Here is a 14,697-nt window from a genome sequence, read left to right as displayed (position 1 = left end):
AACCTCAGTCCAATCACTATTATGCAACTGTTGACCCATTCTCCAACTGTTGGAAGAACCTTAGTCAGAATCTAATCATCTTTTTTAGATAGAGATAGAGATGTACATATATAATAATCATTTTCATTATTTAATTTTTTTTTTTTGCAATAATGGCTCCATCACTTTCTTCAAAAGATGAAATTCTTAGAATTGTCAGAGGTACTCAATCGAGGAAATATCGTCAACCTAAAGGCTTGCTTCATGAAGGAACAGTAACTTATGCAGATGATGCAACTCATAAGGGACGTTGGCTTCATTTTCCTGGTATAGAAATAAAGTATTTTACCAAAAGAGGAGGCAACATATTATCAGAGCTAAAATTATTCATGCTCTAACAGTTACCTTGCGGCAAAAGAAAAATATTAAGAGGGAAAGTTCTTTAGAGATGAAAAATTTTAGTGAGCATTCTTCAATATCTAGCATCCCTTTGAATGAATGGCAACCATCTTTATTCCGTCTTCCACATCACGGTCAAAATCTGAATCATCTACAACCTCCTTTAACACAAAAAATCATAGGGCATTTTATTCGTTGGGCTTCAAATATCGTAGCTCAATGAGATATTCAGTACCTTAGTAGTTTTGGGGTTTGGAGTGTGGAGGTGCATTCAAAGTAATGTAGGCGAAATGAAACTAGTGCCCTTGGACATGTTATATTTGTGGCTAGTATAGAATACAGTCGCCCAAATATGATGTATCGTGCTCTTTGCAAATCTTAGTGTCCTAAGACTAATACCTTTGTTATGGGTCATAGCGAAATAGGGATTTCACTTTAGGAAATGCAAGAAATTTTTGAACTCTCTATTTTGGGAGAGTATTATGAAGAAATTGCTCTAAGTTTTGATGAATTGACTGGGATTGATGCTATTGTTGGACTATCGTTATCATGCCAATACATATTCAAAGCATATGTACTACTTGTGTCTGATAAAGGTTCTAATCAGATTAAGCACATCGACTGCCTCAAGTTTTCATATACTAATATCAGACGCATTCCTATTGTTTGACTGATGAGTATACGAACAAGAAAAATGGGTATTTTCACAATTGTTGTTCGCTTAATAAAAGATACGACATTTTGCGTCGAATCAAATGCTCTTTTGAACAAAAACACTCAGAAAAACATGAAAAAATAGCGGCATTAGGCAGAAGATGAAATTGGAAAGGCTTTATTCACTTCCAATCGCAAAAACTATCAAGGGTCGTCAGCAAGAGGAAGATCCATTTGTCAGGTTGTACTTTGACAGTTGCAATGATGATGGCTCTAGGAAAGACATATAGTTTAGTTCATCCAATCTTATTGTGCCTTTACCAAGGCTTGTCAAACACTTATTAGGGTTTGAGTTCTTAGAAGGATGTTGGTGCTTCACAGGCATACTATCCCCTTCACACTCTTAATGCATAAATGAGACTTTATTTTACCAATGGCATTTTTACTTTCTTGGATGAGGAAGTTGGTCATCCTTACTTGATAGCAGTTGATTCGGAATCGGTGAAATTAATAGGGCACAAGACTTGATAAAAAAATACGACTTCAAATGAATTTTCTTAGCAATCCAAACCAATCATACCATATGATGGGGCTCGAAGAATGCGGAAGGACGATGGAACCTACTCTTCTACAATTGAAGCTTTCATAATTAGTTATCGCCCTGGTTTCGTTATGTTGCATTGTGGAGATACATATGAGGTTGAGATGTACAATCCTCATCGATTTGGTCATCAAGAAGATTTTCATCAAAGAATTCTTAGGACCCCACTTTCTTTGATTGGATATATTAACAATGCACGGTTGTATTGTTTATGGTTGTGCCTAACACATACTAGAAGTCAAGCAACTTTTCACATTCTAAAAACTATGAAGTAGCTAGGTCTTCATCATGACAAGAGTTATCGTTCTTGGTGGAAACATACGATGCTACCTAGCTTGGATAAAATTGATTTTCAGATTCTTAAGTCTAGTATTTTAGATGATTTTGTGTTCGACTCCGTAAAAGGTGTAGAGGATATCAAGCGCTATCATGGAGCACGTGAAGCGATACGTAATTGAGAACATTCATTGAATGATGACTCCCCTGATACAAATCAAAGTTTGAAGTTGCACTTCAAAATATCGTGCTTTTCTTCGAAAGTTGTTCAAATAGAACAGGCAATTACTGATACAACAACAAAAAAATTGCCTGTTCAGAGTACTGCTTCTAAGATGAGATGATGCAACACAAAAGAAAGTACAAATGAATCTACTACTGAACTTGATTTAACTCATACTACCAATCGACTTAGTAGTTATGCAATAGCTGTTGATACAAGTAAAATAATTCTTTTTATGTACACATCATTATTTGTCTTCCATTTTATTTATTTTTATTAGTTATGTTATTTTCTTCTTATAGGATTTCCTCATATACCTTCTTCAGAGTATTTAGAGTCTTCACATGATCTGTCAACGATCCAATACCGTGTTGAACCTTTCCTTGACATATTATTAGATGATTTTGTAGACTTTCCTATATATTCAAGTATAGATTATATTGGTTCTGTTGGAGGAGAGGTTTTTGACACAACAAATAGTGTCTCACATACAATAATGAATAATAATAATAATAATCGAATCGGTAATGGGATTGAGGTTTCATCTCGCCTATATCAAAGCTCATCTGACACTTCCTTGAGGACACATGCTAAACAATGTGGGTTGTTGACCATTTCTTTCTCTACTCAATGCATTCCTCTATCTAGTAAAAGTATAGCATCATGCGTATAAGGAACATTGCATCAAGCTCGTAACAAATTCTTTCGATTATCAGTTGAATAGATGCTTGGCGTTGGTTTTTGTAATTTGAGGGCATGGCATTCACACCATATATCTAAGATCATTTTGGCACTTAGAGATTTTTACAATACTAATCCCGCAACTTTTATATCATCCTTTGGGTCACTTATGCTTCAGGTGGACGAACATATTTCTTAACGTGAACAGATTTCATCATCTTTATCAACAGATAACATGGATCTTCAATTGTCTCTTAAGGATAGTAAAGCTCAAGTGAGTTGATGAGTACTAGAGGACTTTCATACCCAGATGACTGAACTTCAAGAGAAGAAGATTGAACTTCAAAATAAGAATGCCGACCTGGTTAAGAAATAAGACGAATTGAGGACGACTACAAATTGGCTACTTTTAGTTACCAATTCTCAAGAATGGCTTGGTGTCAAGATTTGTGAATAAGAAAAACTCTAACTACTCTTGAAGCTGGGTGTACTCATCTTTCTAAGGCTTTTGTGGTTGATAGTAGTGACATTGCGACTTGTCAAGAAGATGGAAAAACTTTGAAGATTGGTTTATAGGCTCTTACTTCCTTATATTGAGAAAGTTTTTTTTATTATTGTATAGGACATAAGAAATTATAACATTGTTTATTTCATTCGAAATTAGTAAAAAAAATTCTTTTGCTATGCATGTATTTTAAGTTTTTTTGTTGATGTGGTTGAACCTGAATTGACTTTACAGGCTGCCTACGTACCTCAAGTAGGGATCAAATCATAATGTAGTTCAATTAGATAATGCTCTAAATTTTTCCTAGACCGCCATTTCAAATTTTCAATATAGTGAACATTCTTTTTTAATGCTAAATTTTGCCTAGACTGCCCTTTCAGGTTTTCAATCTAGCGAGCATCCTTTTTTTCAGTCATTTATAGTTTTAATTTAAACGGGTCAGGAGTATCGTATAGTTGAAGCTCATACGATAATGAATGTTATCAAATAGTTTAGGGTCGTGTTGAGGAGGTGCGATGAGATAGTATTTTTTTTACGAATTCATCAATGACTTTTATTGTAGTATGTTGCGAGGAAGTCATCTTCGTCCCTAAAAGTTTGATTGGGGCCTTTGACATATATCCTAACCTTGCTCTTGTAAATGAGACTCTCTCTCCAGTTTGACTTGCGTTGCAGTTAAGTCGTGAATTTGCTTAGTTGATGAAAGTTCACCTAGTCATACATATTCACCTTTTTCGTAATCAACGTTATCAAATAACTTTGAAGTTTTAGGATTGAACCAACCTTTAGATTCTTCTTCAGTGAGGTTATCTGTACTGTTTCATGTGGATGCAGCTAGGATAAATCCTTCGAGAAACGATTTTGCGATGTTAAATTTATGGAAATGTGTAGCCATAAGGGTTAACTCCTCTTTTAAAATTTCCAATTCAGCTTTAAAGATAAGGCTTTGGCTTTGAAGAACTCTCTTTGAAAGGAGGCTATCTCAACTTCTATCGTAATTATGGTACATAACAAAATATTGGGGTTGGCAACATAGTTATAGATGAAGCATCCAAATTTGGTTGACTTACCTTTGTCTATTTAATTTCTAGCTTGTGCTCCTCTACCTATTCTTTTTAAAGTTGAATTAATAGTTTATTTTATGATTTCCTATGTCAGTTCTTTGTTTATTGGAATAAGGTATCAAATTTCGGAATGCTTCTTGAATGTTATTGCCTCCCAAATAGAACTTTGCATCGGCAAATTACGCATCCACCTTGTCGAATGGCTAGTCTTCAACCACTATGTACTTTTGCACACCATCTTGGTAATATTTGAAGCACCGGTGTAATGTGGATGGCATTACTTTAGTTTTGTGCAACCGAGGTTGATCGAAAAAAAAGTGATATGAGGTTTTGGAATCAATGACATAGAAGAGCGTAGTTGATTCTAAATCCACAATAGAAAGTTTCACTCTTATCATGTTGAATCCCTTTGACCACCTAGGTTGAAGCCTTGAATCATCAACTTATTGCAAGTAAGTTGGTCCACTATTAGCCAACTTGTTTTATGGTACAAATTGGCATAATGTTGACAACGGATCCACAATCAAGGAGAATTTTTTAATTTTGTTTTCCCTCATATACCCCGTTACATAAAGAAACATTTTGTGAGGTCAAGACCCCAATTGGAGATCTTTATCAATGAATGTAATAATAGTCATGCAATATTATTTTGTCGTGGATCTGTATCATATTGAACTTCCTCTTTGCACATGCTTGATTTAGTTGAGACTTGTGTCGAAGCATGCTTAACCTTTTAGAGTTCAATAGAGAAAGTTTAGTTTTGATCTCAAATCGCAACCGCCAGCTATAATTTAGCTCCCGTTGTTGCAGTTGCTTGGGTGAGCTCTGGGCTTGTAGCCAATTAGAGATAAGGCCTATTGCTGAGAAGGTCACTGTATGGTAGTGTTCGACACAAGACAACCACTTGTTTTCTATTATTCCTGACCATTATTCCCAAGTCAACCTGTGAATCTTTTACTTTTGAAGCGATATCATTATCCTCAAGTTTATGTTCTTCATGGTTAGGAGTGGCAGAGTGTTTATCAGATTCATCATCAACATCATCTTTTAACACATCCGTTCTCACTTGGTGGCATAAAATTGTGCAAACTTCTATGTATTGTCTCTACAAGAGTTTTTTGGGTAAGAACTCCAAAAGAGTGATTAGCATACAAGGAGGTTGTTGAAGAATGCCTTCAGGATTTGCAAATGGAACTCAGAAGGTATTTTCTTTATTACCCATTTTCTCTTCTTTGACGCTATACCTGGTTTTGAATTTCTACTTTTTCTTTGCTTTGGAGTCGGAGGAGCAGGTATGTGTGAAAGGCATCGCTTTCGATGAGTGATAATGATGTAGATTGTCATTATTTTTATCAGAAATGAATATGTTTATACTCTCCTTAACTTGTGGGCAAGTAAGGGATCGAATCTAAGAAAAAGGGGGGATGTTACCAAGCTAAGCAAAATGAAAATAATCTAAGTTATAATTTTAAAATCTATTTTTGTATTTTTGTGAAATAATAATGGAGAGTAAATGTTGCTGAAAATAAAGTAATAAAAAGAAAATTTATACTAAGAAACAAGAAAATAAAGCCATTAGTGATTAAAGTAGCCTAGAATTAGCAAAGAACGATATATATAAGTTTTATCCTTCTTTGCACTCAACTCTAAGGGTTTGGTGTGAGCTCCTTAGGTTGGAAGATATGACATGAAGCTTGAATTAATATAATAGTTAGGGCTCATTCATTCACTAATGTGTGAAATCCTTACTATCAATTATCTAGATTAAGTATGTTTTATCTTGATCTTATCTAAGCATAAAATATCTAAGTTAAGCAAAAAAGGTACAGACATTCATCTAAAACTTTGATCCGTTGGAGTTGGATAAAACCTTGAAGAGAACCCTATAATTATAAAGAACATGAAAGGATAAAGAACATAAACACATAATTAAAAGCTTGCTCCTACCTTTCTCCTCTCACTAATGGAGGGAGTCTAACCTATGATCATTGTAAGGAACAAGGAGAAGTCATGAAACCAACACTTGTATTCATATAGTAATCAATGTACACTATCTTCTTCTTTGAGAAATTATAGAGAATTGTTAAAATAAAACCTATCTAAAAATGAAAAATTACAGAGAAAATGTCAATGGCATTAGAAGGAGAAGAGAGAATAGACCAAAGGCCAATGACCCTTTTCCAATTGGGAACATGATCTATCTATCGACCTTAAATGCTCTAAAAAGATTCAAAAATAGCCTCCATCACTCTTGCATATAATCTCACATACGGAGCATACTAAAGCAATATTAGGGCACTTCATTCGATACTCATTGAGTCATATTGGATGTCCACTGCGTCACATTGCTCTGAAAACATCTGGATCTCCAATTTTACTTGGATGCTTGATTGGTTTTCTAGATTGTAGTGCATACTTGATTGATTGATTGATTTGGTGGTTCATCTTGATGATTTGATATTTAACCTGTATAGTGAACACACGTAATCAATCTTCCGATAAATGCATTAATTTTGTGCAATTAAGCCTAATTAGTATAGTAAAATATGTAATGTGATAAATTGAGGCTTAACACAATTATTTACCTAATATAATAAAATAGGGATGGAAATCGAGATAAATGCCTGGGAAAAGTGCAGATAAATCAATGTTTTGAGACACTGATCAGACAACTACCTACCCTTCATCATCAATAGAAGCTGATTGTGTGACACTCGAACTTGAGTTTGAAGTTGAATGAAATTGATGTCTTTGTTAAGGTTAAGTTGAAAGTGTGACGATCTTCCCTTGACTTGGCAATGCCCCCAATGTAAGGAGAACTTTTTCAACATCAGAACATACAAACATGGGTCATTGCGGTAGAGGTGAAACTTATACGATTTGGGGAGATGGAGTTCATATTGCAAACAAATTTGGCAAGAGTGTTAGACCAAAATATCCAAATGTAATAGTTGTCATGTTAGAAGTGGCAACATTTTTTTATATAGACAAGTTCAATTTTTCCTTCACATGCTAAATCCATGATTTTCTCCTTGAAGATGAAATATTTTTCAATAGGGTGACTAATCACCTGACCATATCTTAGATCATTGTCACGACCTACTTCCTTAGGTCATTTAAGCATTGAGAGTTCAATGAGTTTCAACTTGAGGAGCTCTTCAAATATGCTTGGGACGTCAACATTTGGGAATAAGTATTCCTTCGCCTCAAGCTATTTGAGAGTTTTCTAGACTTTTCTTTTGTCTTATGTTGAATAAGCTCTTGGTTGATCTTTTTTTCTCTTACTTGTGATATTGACATGCTTACTAGTGGTGGTGGACAAAACTTCCTTGGTTCTGAAGAACTTGTCATTCTTCTTATCTTAATTTGATTATTGAGTCTGATAAACAACTATATTTTGCTTCATGTTGTAGGCTCGAGTGGTTAGCTCTTCGAAAGTACGTGGTTCTATCCATTTTAAGATGTATACGAGTTGCTAGTGCTACCCCTGAATACACATCTCAATTGTGGATGATTGAAAAATCTAATCCATGTAGTTGAAGGAGAGATTCTTCCAACGCTCAATATACTCGACGACTGGTTCATCATTCCTTTGTTTGACAACGATGAGTGCCACCATACTTTACCATCATTTTTTTGTAGAATTGACCAAGAAATACACTTTCCAATTGATCCCAATTATGTATCAAGTTGGACTCCAAGTTAGTATACCAGCCAAATGCATTTCCATGGAGAGAATGAATGGACTATTTCACCATGAAGTCACCAAATATTCTAGCGTTGTTGCAAGTTTCAATGAAATAGGCAACATGTTACTTTAGATTGCCATTTCCTTCAAATAGTTAGAATTTTGGTGGTCGACATCCCGTAAAAAAATGCATTTGCTCTATGTTTTGATTATAGGATTTGGATTAAACCAATGAGGATCGTGGTATACCCCCATATTGAGTGCGGATGGTGTCAGTGATCATTGCCTATAGTTCATGGACAGAAATGAGGCAACATATCCCAACAGAAGGTCTCACGTAACATTTCACGGGCCAAAGTGATCTCCTCGTTGCTCATCTTCACACGGAGTCGTGTACGTATCATAGGTAAAAGCTAGTGGATGTGAGGGTCTAGTGCTTGATCCGTTCGCTTTGTCTTTCTACTCCAAACAACTTACTAGGGTGGCAATTTGAACTTCTTTTTCCTCTATTGTCTTTGTCAACCTATTGATCGTGTCTGCCATCTAAGCTAATTTATCTTCCACTGGTAGTACTCCAATTGTCATCATTGCTCTGATAGAAGTGTGAGTCTATGATGGATATTAATTTACATATCTAATAATAAACAATAATTTTATTTTATAGGCGAGGTCGTAATTTCACAGTTCTTAATAAGTAGAAAGGTAAAGAACCAGTTGTAGAACCACCACCATCATTGGATAATGGTAGGGTATATCTATTGATGAACTTCAAAATGAATGAGATCTACGCTAAAGGGACACGAGTGGATCCTAAGAACCCAAATGACATCGAGTATTACTCGATTTGTATTGATGAAATAGTTGATTTTTTTGTGGCTCTAATGGATAGAGATGGTACCAAAGGTACCTTAGGTGATATTCATGTTGGCGAGGTGATTAGATGGCCTAGGATTCTTTGTTTTGTTTATCTTCCACCGTTCATAAATATTAATGAAAAAACAAAACAAAGAATCTGCAAAACTAAAGTGTTTTTACATCTTACCTAAGTAGAAGGACCTCCAACTTCAAATGTAAATGATCTCTTTTTCTCCTCATTTTTATCTTTCATCAATGTCTAAACTAGTTGAGTAACGTTAAACAACTGACTTTTGAGCTTATTTGTATGATTTTGACTTGGAGCTGTATAACGTAATGAAGAAACAAACACCATAGGAAAAAAATATCAATGCCACACATCCCCATAAAACCTATGGTTAGCCAAAAGGTTTTATGTCTTTTCTAAGGCATAAGTTTTATAATGCCTCTTTGACCAATGCACAAGACTTGGAGGGGAAAGAAAATTTCCTTACTACTTCAAGGCCTTTTTTGAGCATCTCACTCTAAGAGAGCATCAAGGTGTAAGCCTAATGTCTTTGAAAACATTGCATATAGCTAACATATTCAATTTGATACCAAGTTGAAAGAAGAAAGAGGACAAAGAGAATAGTATGAGGAAGAGAAAAAACAGAGAATGACAAAGGATTTTTTTGGCATAATGAATCCTTCAATCTCCACAGGTAATTACATTTTATTAATGTAGTAATCTAATACAAAAACTACTCTTATGGTTAATTTATTAGTGGTATAAAATAAAACTATCAACAAAAGAAAAGTGAGAGTTCAACTAATGTAATAAATAACATATAGAAAATAGAAGTCTAGTAATGCATAATTGCATATCTTCTTTCTAGAAATATGCTTTGATTTGACGTGGTTAGGCAATAAATAATTTGTTCACAATTTCCGCAAAATATAGTTATGAAGCATATATGGCATACTCCGTATAGATATTTTGAGGACATTCAAGAAAGTTCTAGCTTATTCTTATTGTTTATGCTTAGTATGTAGCCTTTATGGAATTCAAGTACTGATGATGTCAAAATATAGATGGCATCAATGTTAAGAAATATGACATTGACAAACAGCAGCAAAGAACAAATTAGTAGACAAGGTGCCAAAGTAGTCACTAACATGTTATCCAATTCAATATCCACAATATTGTTCCTCTAATAGTCCACGTCAGAATTACCAATCCAAAGAAAAAAAAAAGGAAAAAAAAAAAACTCCAGCATCATTCAACATAGAACATACAGTCGATCTATAACTAAAGATACGGTTATATATAATAACTTTTTAGTTTTTTGCAACCAATAAACAGACTCTATAACCTTGTTCAAATTTTAATTGTTCTTACAACAATCATACCACATGGCAAAAAAAAAAAAAAAGCATACAAATAATTAACAATCATACCTCGGGCTCCTTGACGATGTCGACCACCACTACATTTGAAGAAAGGAAAAGTTCTAGTCATAGATGCTACATGTTCCAAGCAACATCTAACTACCTTATTTCAGAAAATATAGTGTGACATGTTAGACAAATTTAATGTAACCCAACCTGCAGCAAGCCCTTAAGTTCTCAATGTATTCTACATATTCATTTACCTCTATACAAATGCAAACCTTCTATGAAAATTATTCTAGTACTGATGGTTTAAATATTATAACTACTAACACACAAAGACTTAAACTAAAGAGATTATTAATACAATTCTTTGTGACACCATTCTAAATTTTATTAAATCTAAACAAATGCTTTCCATTGCCTAGCTTGTGTGAGAGATTCTCAAGAGTTTGAAACTTTTCACAATAAGTGGTCCAAGATCTTCCCCAAGCAAATGCCTTAACATGAGATACAACTTAGTTAAATTAGTGATTTTGAAGCAAATTTAGCACCAATAATTATATTTGTAATCTTAGAAAAAAAAATTAAGTAGCAATAGCATCAGTAGTATGAGTGGTATTAATAGTTAAATTACAAAAATATATACATAGAAATTTAGGTTGACATAACCTTTGTGTGTGCGGTAGAGTTTCAATTTTTTCCTTTAACTTCAAGACATCTTGGTACAGCTCTGCATTGAACAACATTAGTAAAATAAATGGAAAAAAATAGAAACAAAAATATAAACTTAATTAGTGATTACAATCATTAATATTATATGTTATACAATGTATTCATCTTTACAAACCTCTATTGGACATCTTACAATGCGAAAATAAGGCCCAATGACATGATAATGAAAATAGTGATAACATGTCACATGTGGTTGTTTTTGTTTTCTACAGCAGATATGACATCCCCAATAGTTTGAATGTGTTTTAGACTACTACAAAAACAAACGGAAGTGTACAATAGATAGAGTTATACAACTGTAGGCACCCCATTTTTGCATCTGCCTAATTCGACAATTCGTCAGTCGATTGTTGTGGATTTCTAATGATGAGCACAAAGAACTCGAAGGCTTGTGAGTATTGTCCCTGATTTCTCTTATTTTTAGTCCTTACTCGTTACAACTCGACATAGAAATTAACGAACGCTTAGGTTCGTTACACATTTTGATAACTTAAAGACATTACGATGCTTGGAAAATGTGACCTTGAAATTTAGAAATAATCACATTGGGACTGAAAGAAAACTCAAACCAAAATTTGTAAAAATCTGCAAAAATCAATAAAATAATGAAAATACCTCTCATGAATTTTGAATCTCCAAAAAATCTCGAAAGTACCGTCATTGTACTCAGAATATGATTTTAAGTCTAACGGGACCCAAATCGACGAAAACAAAGAAATTTATGAGAAATCACAAAAATAACTGAAATGCCCCCCAATGTCCGACTTTGACCCAAAGACCCTGATTCTTAGAATAACATGATAAAAATTTGGAAAATCCTCGACCAATTAAAAATTCAGTTTGAAATTTAATAAAAATCAAATTTAAATTCAAAGTAAAAATTATTCAACCAATTAAAATTTAAAATTCAAAACCAAATAAAATTCAAACTAAAGTTCAATCAACCAATCTAATCCAACTTCAATTGACCAATTCAATTAAAAATTAAGTTAAAAATTAATCAAATAAATTTCAAATTAAAATTCAAAATCAAATAAAAAATGAATTCAAAGTTAATCGACCAATTAAAGTCAAATTAAAATTTAATCAACCAACAAAATTCAAATTAAAATTTGATCGATCAATAAGGTCCAAATTAAAATTTAACCAACTAATCAAATTTCAAATTAAAATTTAATCGACTAACTAAAAGTCGAATTAAAATTAATGAACCCATAAAATTTTAATTAAAATCAAAGCAACCATTAAAAATCAAAAACACAATTAAAATTAATCAATCAGTGCACCCAATCAATGAAGGACTACCAAAGTGTGAGTAACGTGGGATCACCACCCCCATTCTCCTAATAAAAAACGTGGGACGAAAAAAGAAACAAAAAAAAATTAAAAATAAAAATAAAAAATTTAGAAACAATTTTTTATAAAAGGTGGTTGCTTTTCTTCACGTGGGGCTATCTCAGACCCCTTTTTCCCCACGTTCTCTCTTCCCTCTCAGCTTCTCCTCTTCATCACCCCTCTCCCTATGTTTTAAAGAAGAGAGACAGCTCTCACATCTCTATCTTTTTCTCATGTGTGTGTGTGTGTGTGTGTGTTTGGAAGCTCCACAACAATTAGAACCCAAATGAATGGGTATAATATTAAGGGATCAACAATGGGTGCAGAGGAACATTGCACTCATCATTTTTTCCCTACTTGATTTTGATCTTGTTTTCTTAATAATGCTCATTGTACAATTCAAAGGTTTTAATACCTTTTTATTATTAATGAGATCCCTACAATCTCAATGCTTTCCTATTAAAAAAAGATGCAAAAATGATTCAACATGCACCGTAAAAGGATTCATTGGATAGTTGCAAAACGATGAGAACTTTTTGAGATTCAAATAAGCCTTCATATTGGTTGTAATGAAATGCGCTTCCTAAACATAAACATTAACAAGTGAAGAGAATTTTCAACTAAATAACCTCATCCAAGTTGACATTTTACATTAATGATAAATAGCTCATGACTCTTTTATCCTACAACAGACTACACTTAATTTACAGTGTAAATATTTGGCACGCACCTAAAAGTTTCAAATAGGAAAACAACAAACCCTTTTTGTATTCTCTTAGATATTTTCATGATCTAACATGTATTTTCCAAGTACCCTATAATGGTATAACAACATAGAGTTGCACACCATATGATTAGTGATAATGAAAGATAACCTTAGAAATTAAGCATTAATTAGTTGTAAACAGAAAGATTAGAATAATTGTCACCTTCTTGGCCTAAAGCCATCATGGTTGTCCAAGCCCCAACAATCAATCCTCCAAGCCAACTCCCTGGCATGGTTGGAGAAACATACAACCAACCATTCGGTAACTACAACACAAAGTTGGAAGAATAAGAAACTACTATTAACACTAACATATATGAACAAATTTGCAAGGAAGCCTAGTCATTCAATGGTGGTTCATGAACTCGGGCATTTGACAATCCTCAAGTGATAAAAAAAAATTAGTAAGTTCCATAGATGTTCAAAAGCCCAAAAATTTGATGAATCAATGAGTAGTGGTCAATAACAATGCAAGTTTCATTGAAATGCCATAAGAAATCAATACTTAGAAAATTGATATTGATGTTACTCCTTTAACACAAAAATTGAAGGGAGGAATTGGGTAACTAGAAAAGTGAAAATGTGCAAAAGAATTAATACCAACAAATAAAAGATTAGTTGAAGAATGTTGCTTCTCGAAGAGTAGGTGGTGGTGAAAGGAGTTCAACCAATAGTAAAAGCTTTACATACCTAAAATGATAAACTGACACAACAACAACAGATCTTTGCATCCTAGGTAGATTACAGAACACTATATTTATCCATATTTGCACATTTGAATATTCACCAGAAGTCTAAATTACATGAACATGAATGATAATAATTTAAACTTTCTACAAAAAAATAAAGGAGTTTGCTGTCATAGTAAGGAAGGTCTTATCCAATAAACTGTACTAATATGACTATATACTATTGTCGAAATTTTAGGAAGTAGTTAAGATATTTATTTTTTGAAATTAGTATTTCAAATTTGAAATTTTAGTTAGGCAGTTTCCTCCTTTTTTGCTGTAATTAGTTCATTTTTTATAACAAAATTAGTTCCAGAACTGGTACTACTATTTTGCTATAAATCTATGTATTAGTTCATTATTTTTTTAAGTAGAATAATTATTTCTTCTTCCCAAAAGTTACATGATATCAGAGCATTGTACTCTAGATATGATTTTCCATGGTGAAGACAATGATAATTGGCGTAGCGAAAAACCTACTGCCTCGACAAATTCCTTCGAGATCACCCAATCGACGACATCAACATCATCTGGCAAATCTTTCTCCTAGATTTCTAACCTGCAACTCACAGTTCATAAACTCGATGGGAAAAATTATCTCGAATGGGCGCAATCTGTGAAATTGGCAATCGATGGAAGGAGTAAATCAGGACATCTGACAAGCGAAGTAACACAATCTGTAGTGACTAACCCATACCTGAAAAAATGGCGATCTGAAAATTCTTTTATCATTGCATGGCTCATCAATTCGATGGAGCTAGCAATTGGGAAGTCCTACTTGTTCTTATCGACAGTCAAAGAAGTTTGAGAGGCCGTACAAAATTGTTATTCTGATTTGGA

The sequence above is a fragment of the Akebia trifoliata genome, chromosome 11, assembly GCF_017979445.1.
Source record: "Akebia trifoliata isolate Shusen 1 chromosome 11, ASM1797944v1, whole genome shotgun sequence".
Classification (NCBI taxonomy): Eukaryota; Viridiplantae; Streptophyta; class Magnoliopsida; order Ranunculales; family Lardizabalaceae; genus Akebia; species Akebia trifoliata.
The sequence above is the reverse complement of the archived record's forward strand: the minus strand, read 5'-3'. Positions refer to the sequence as shown.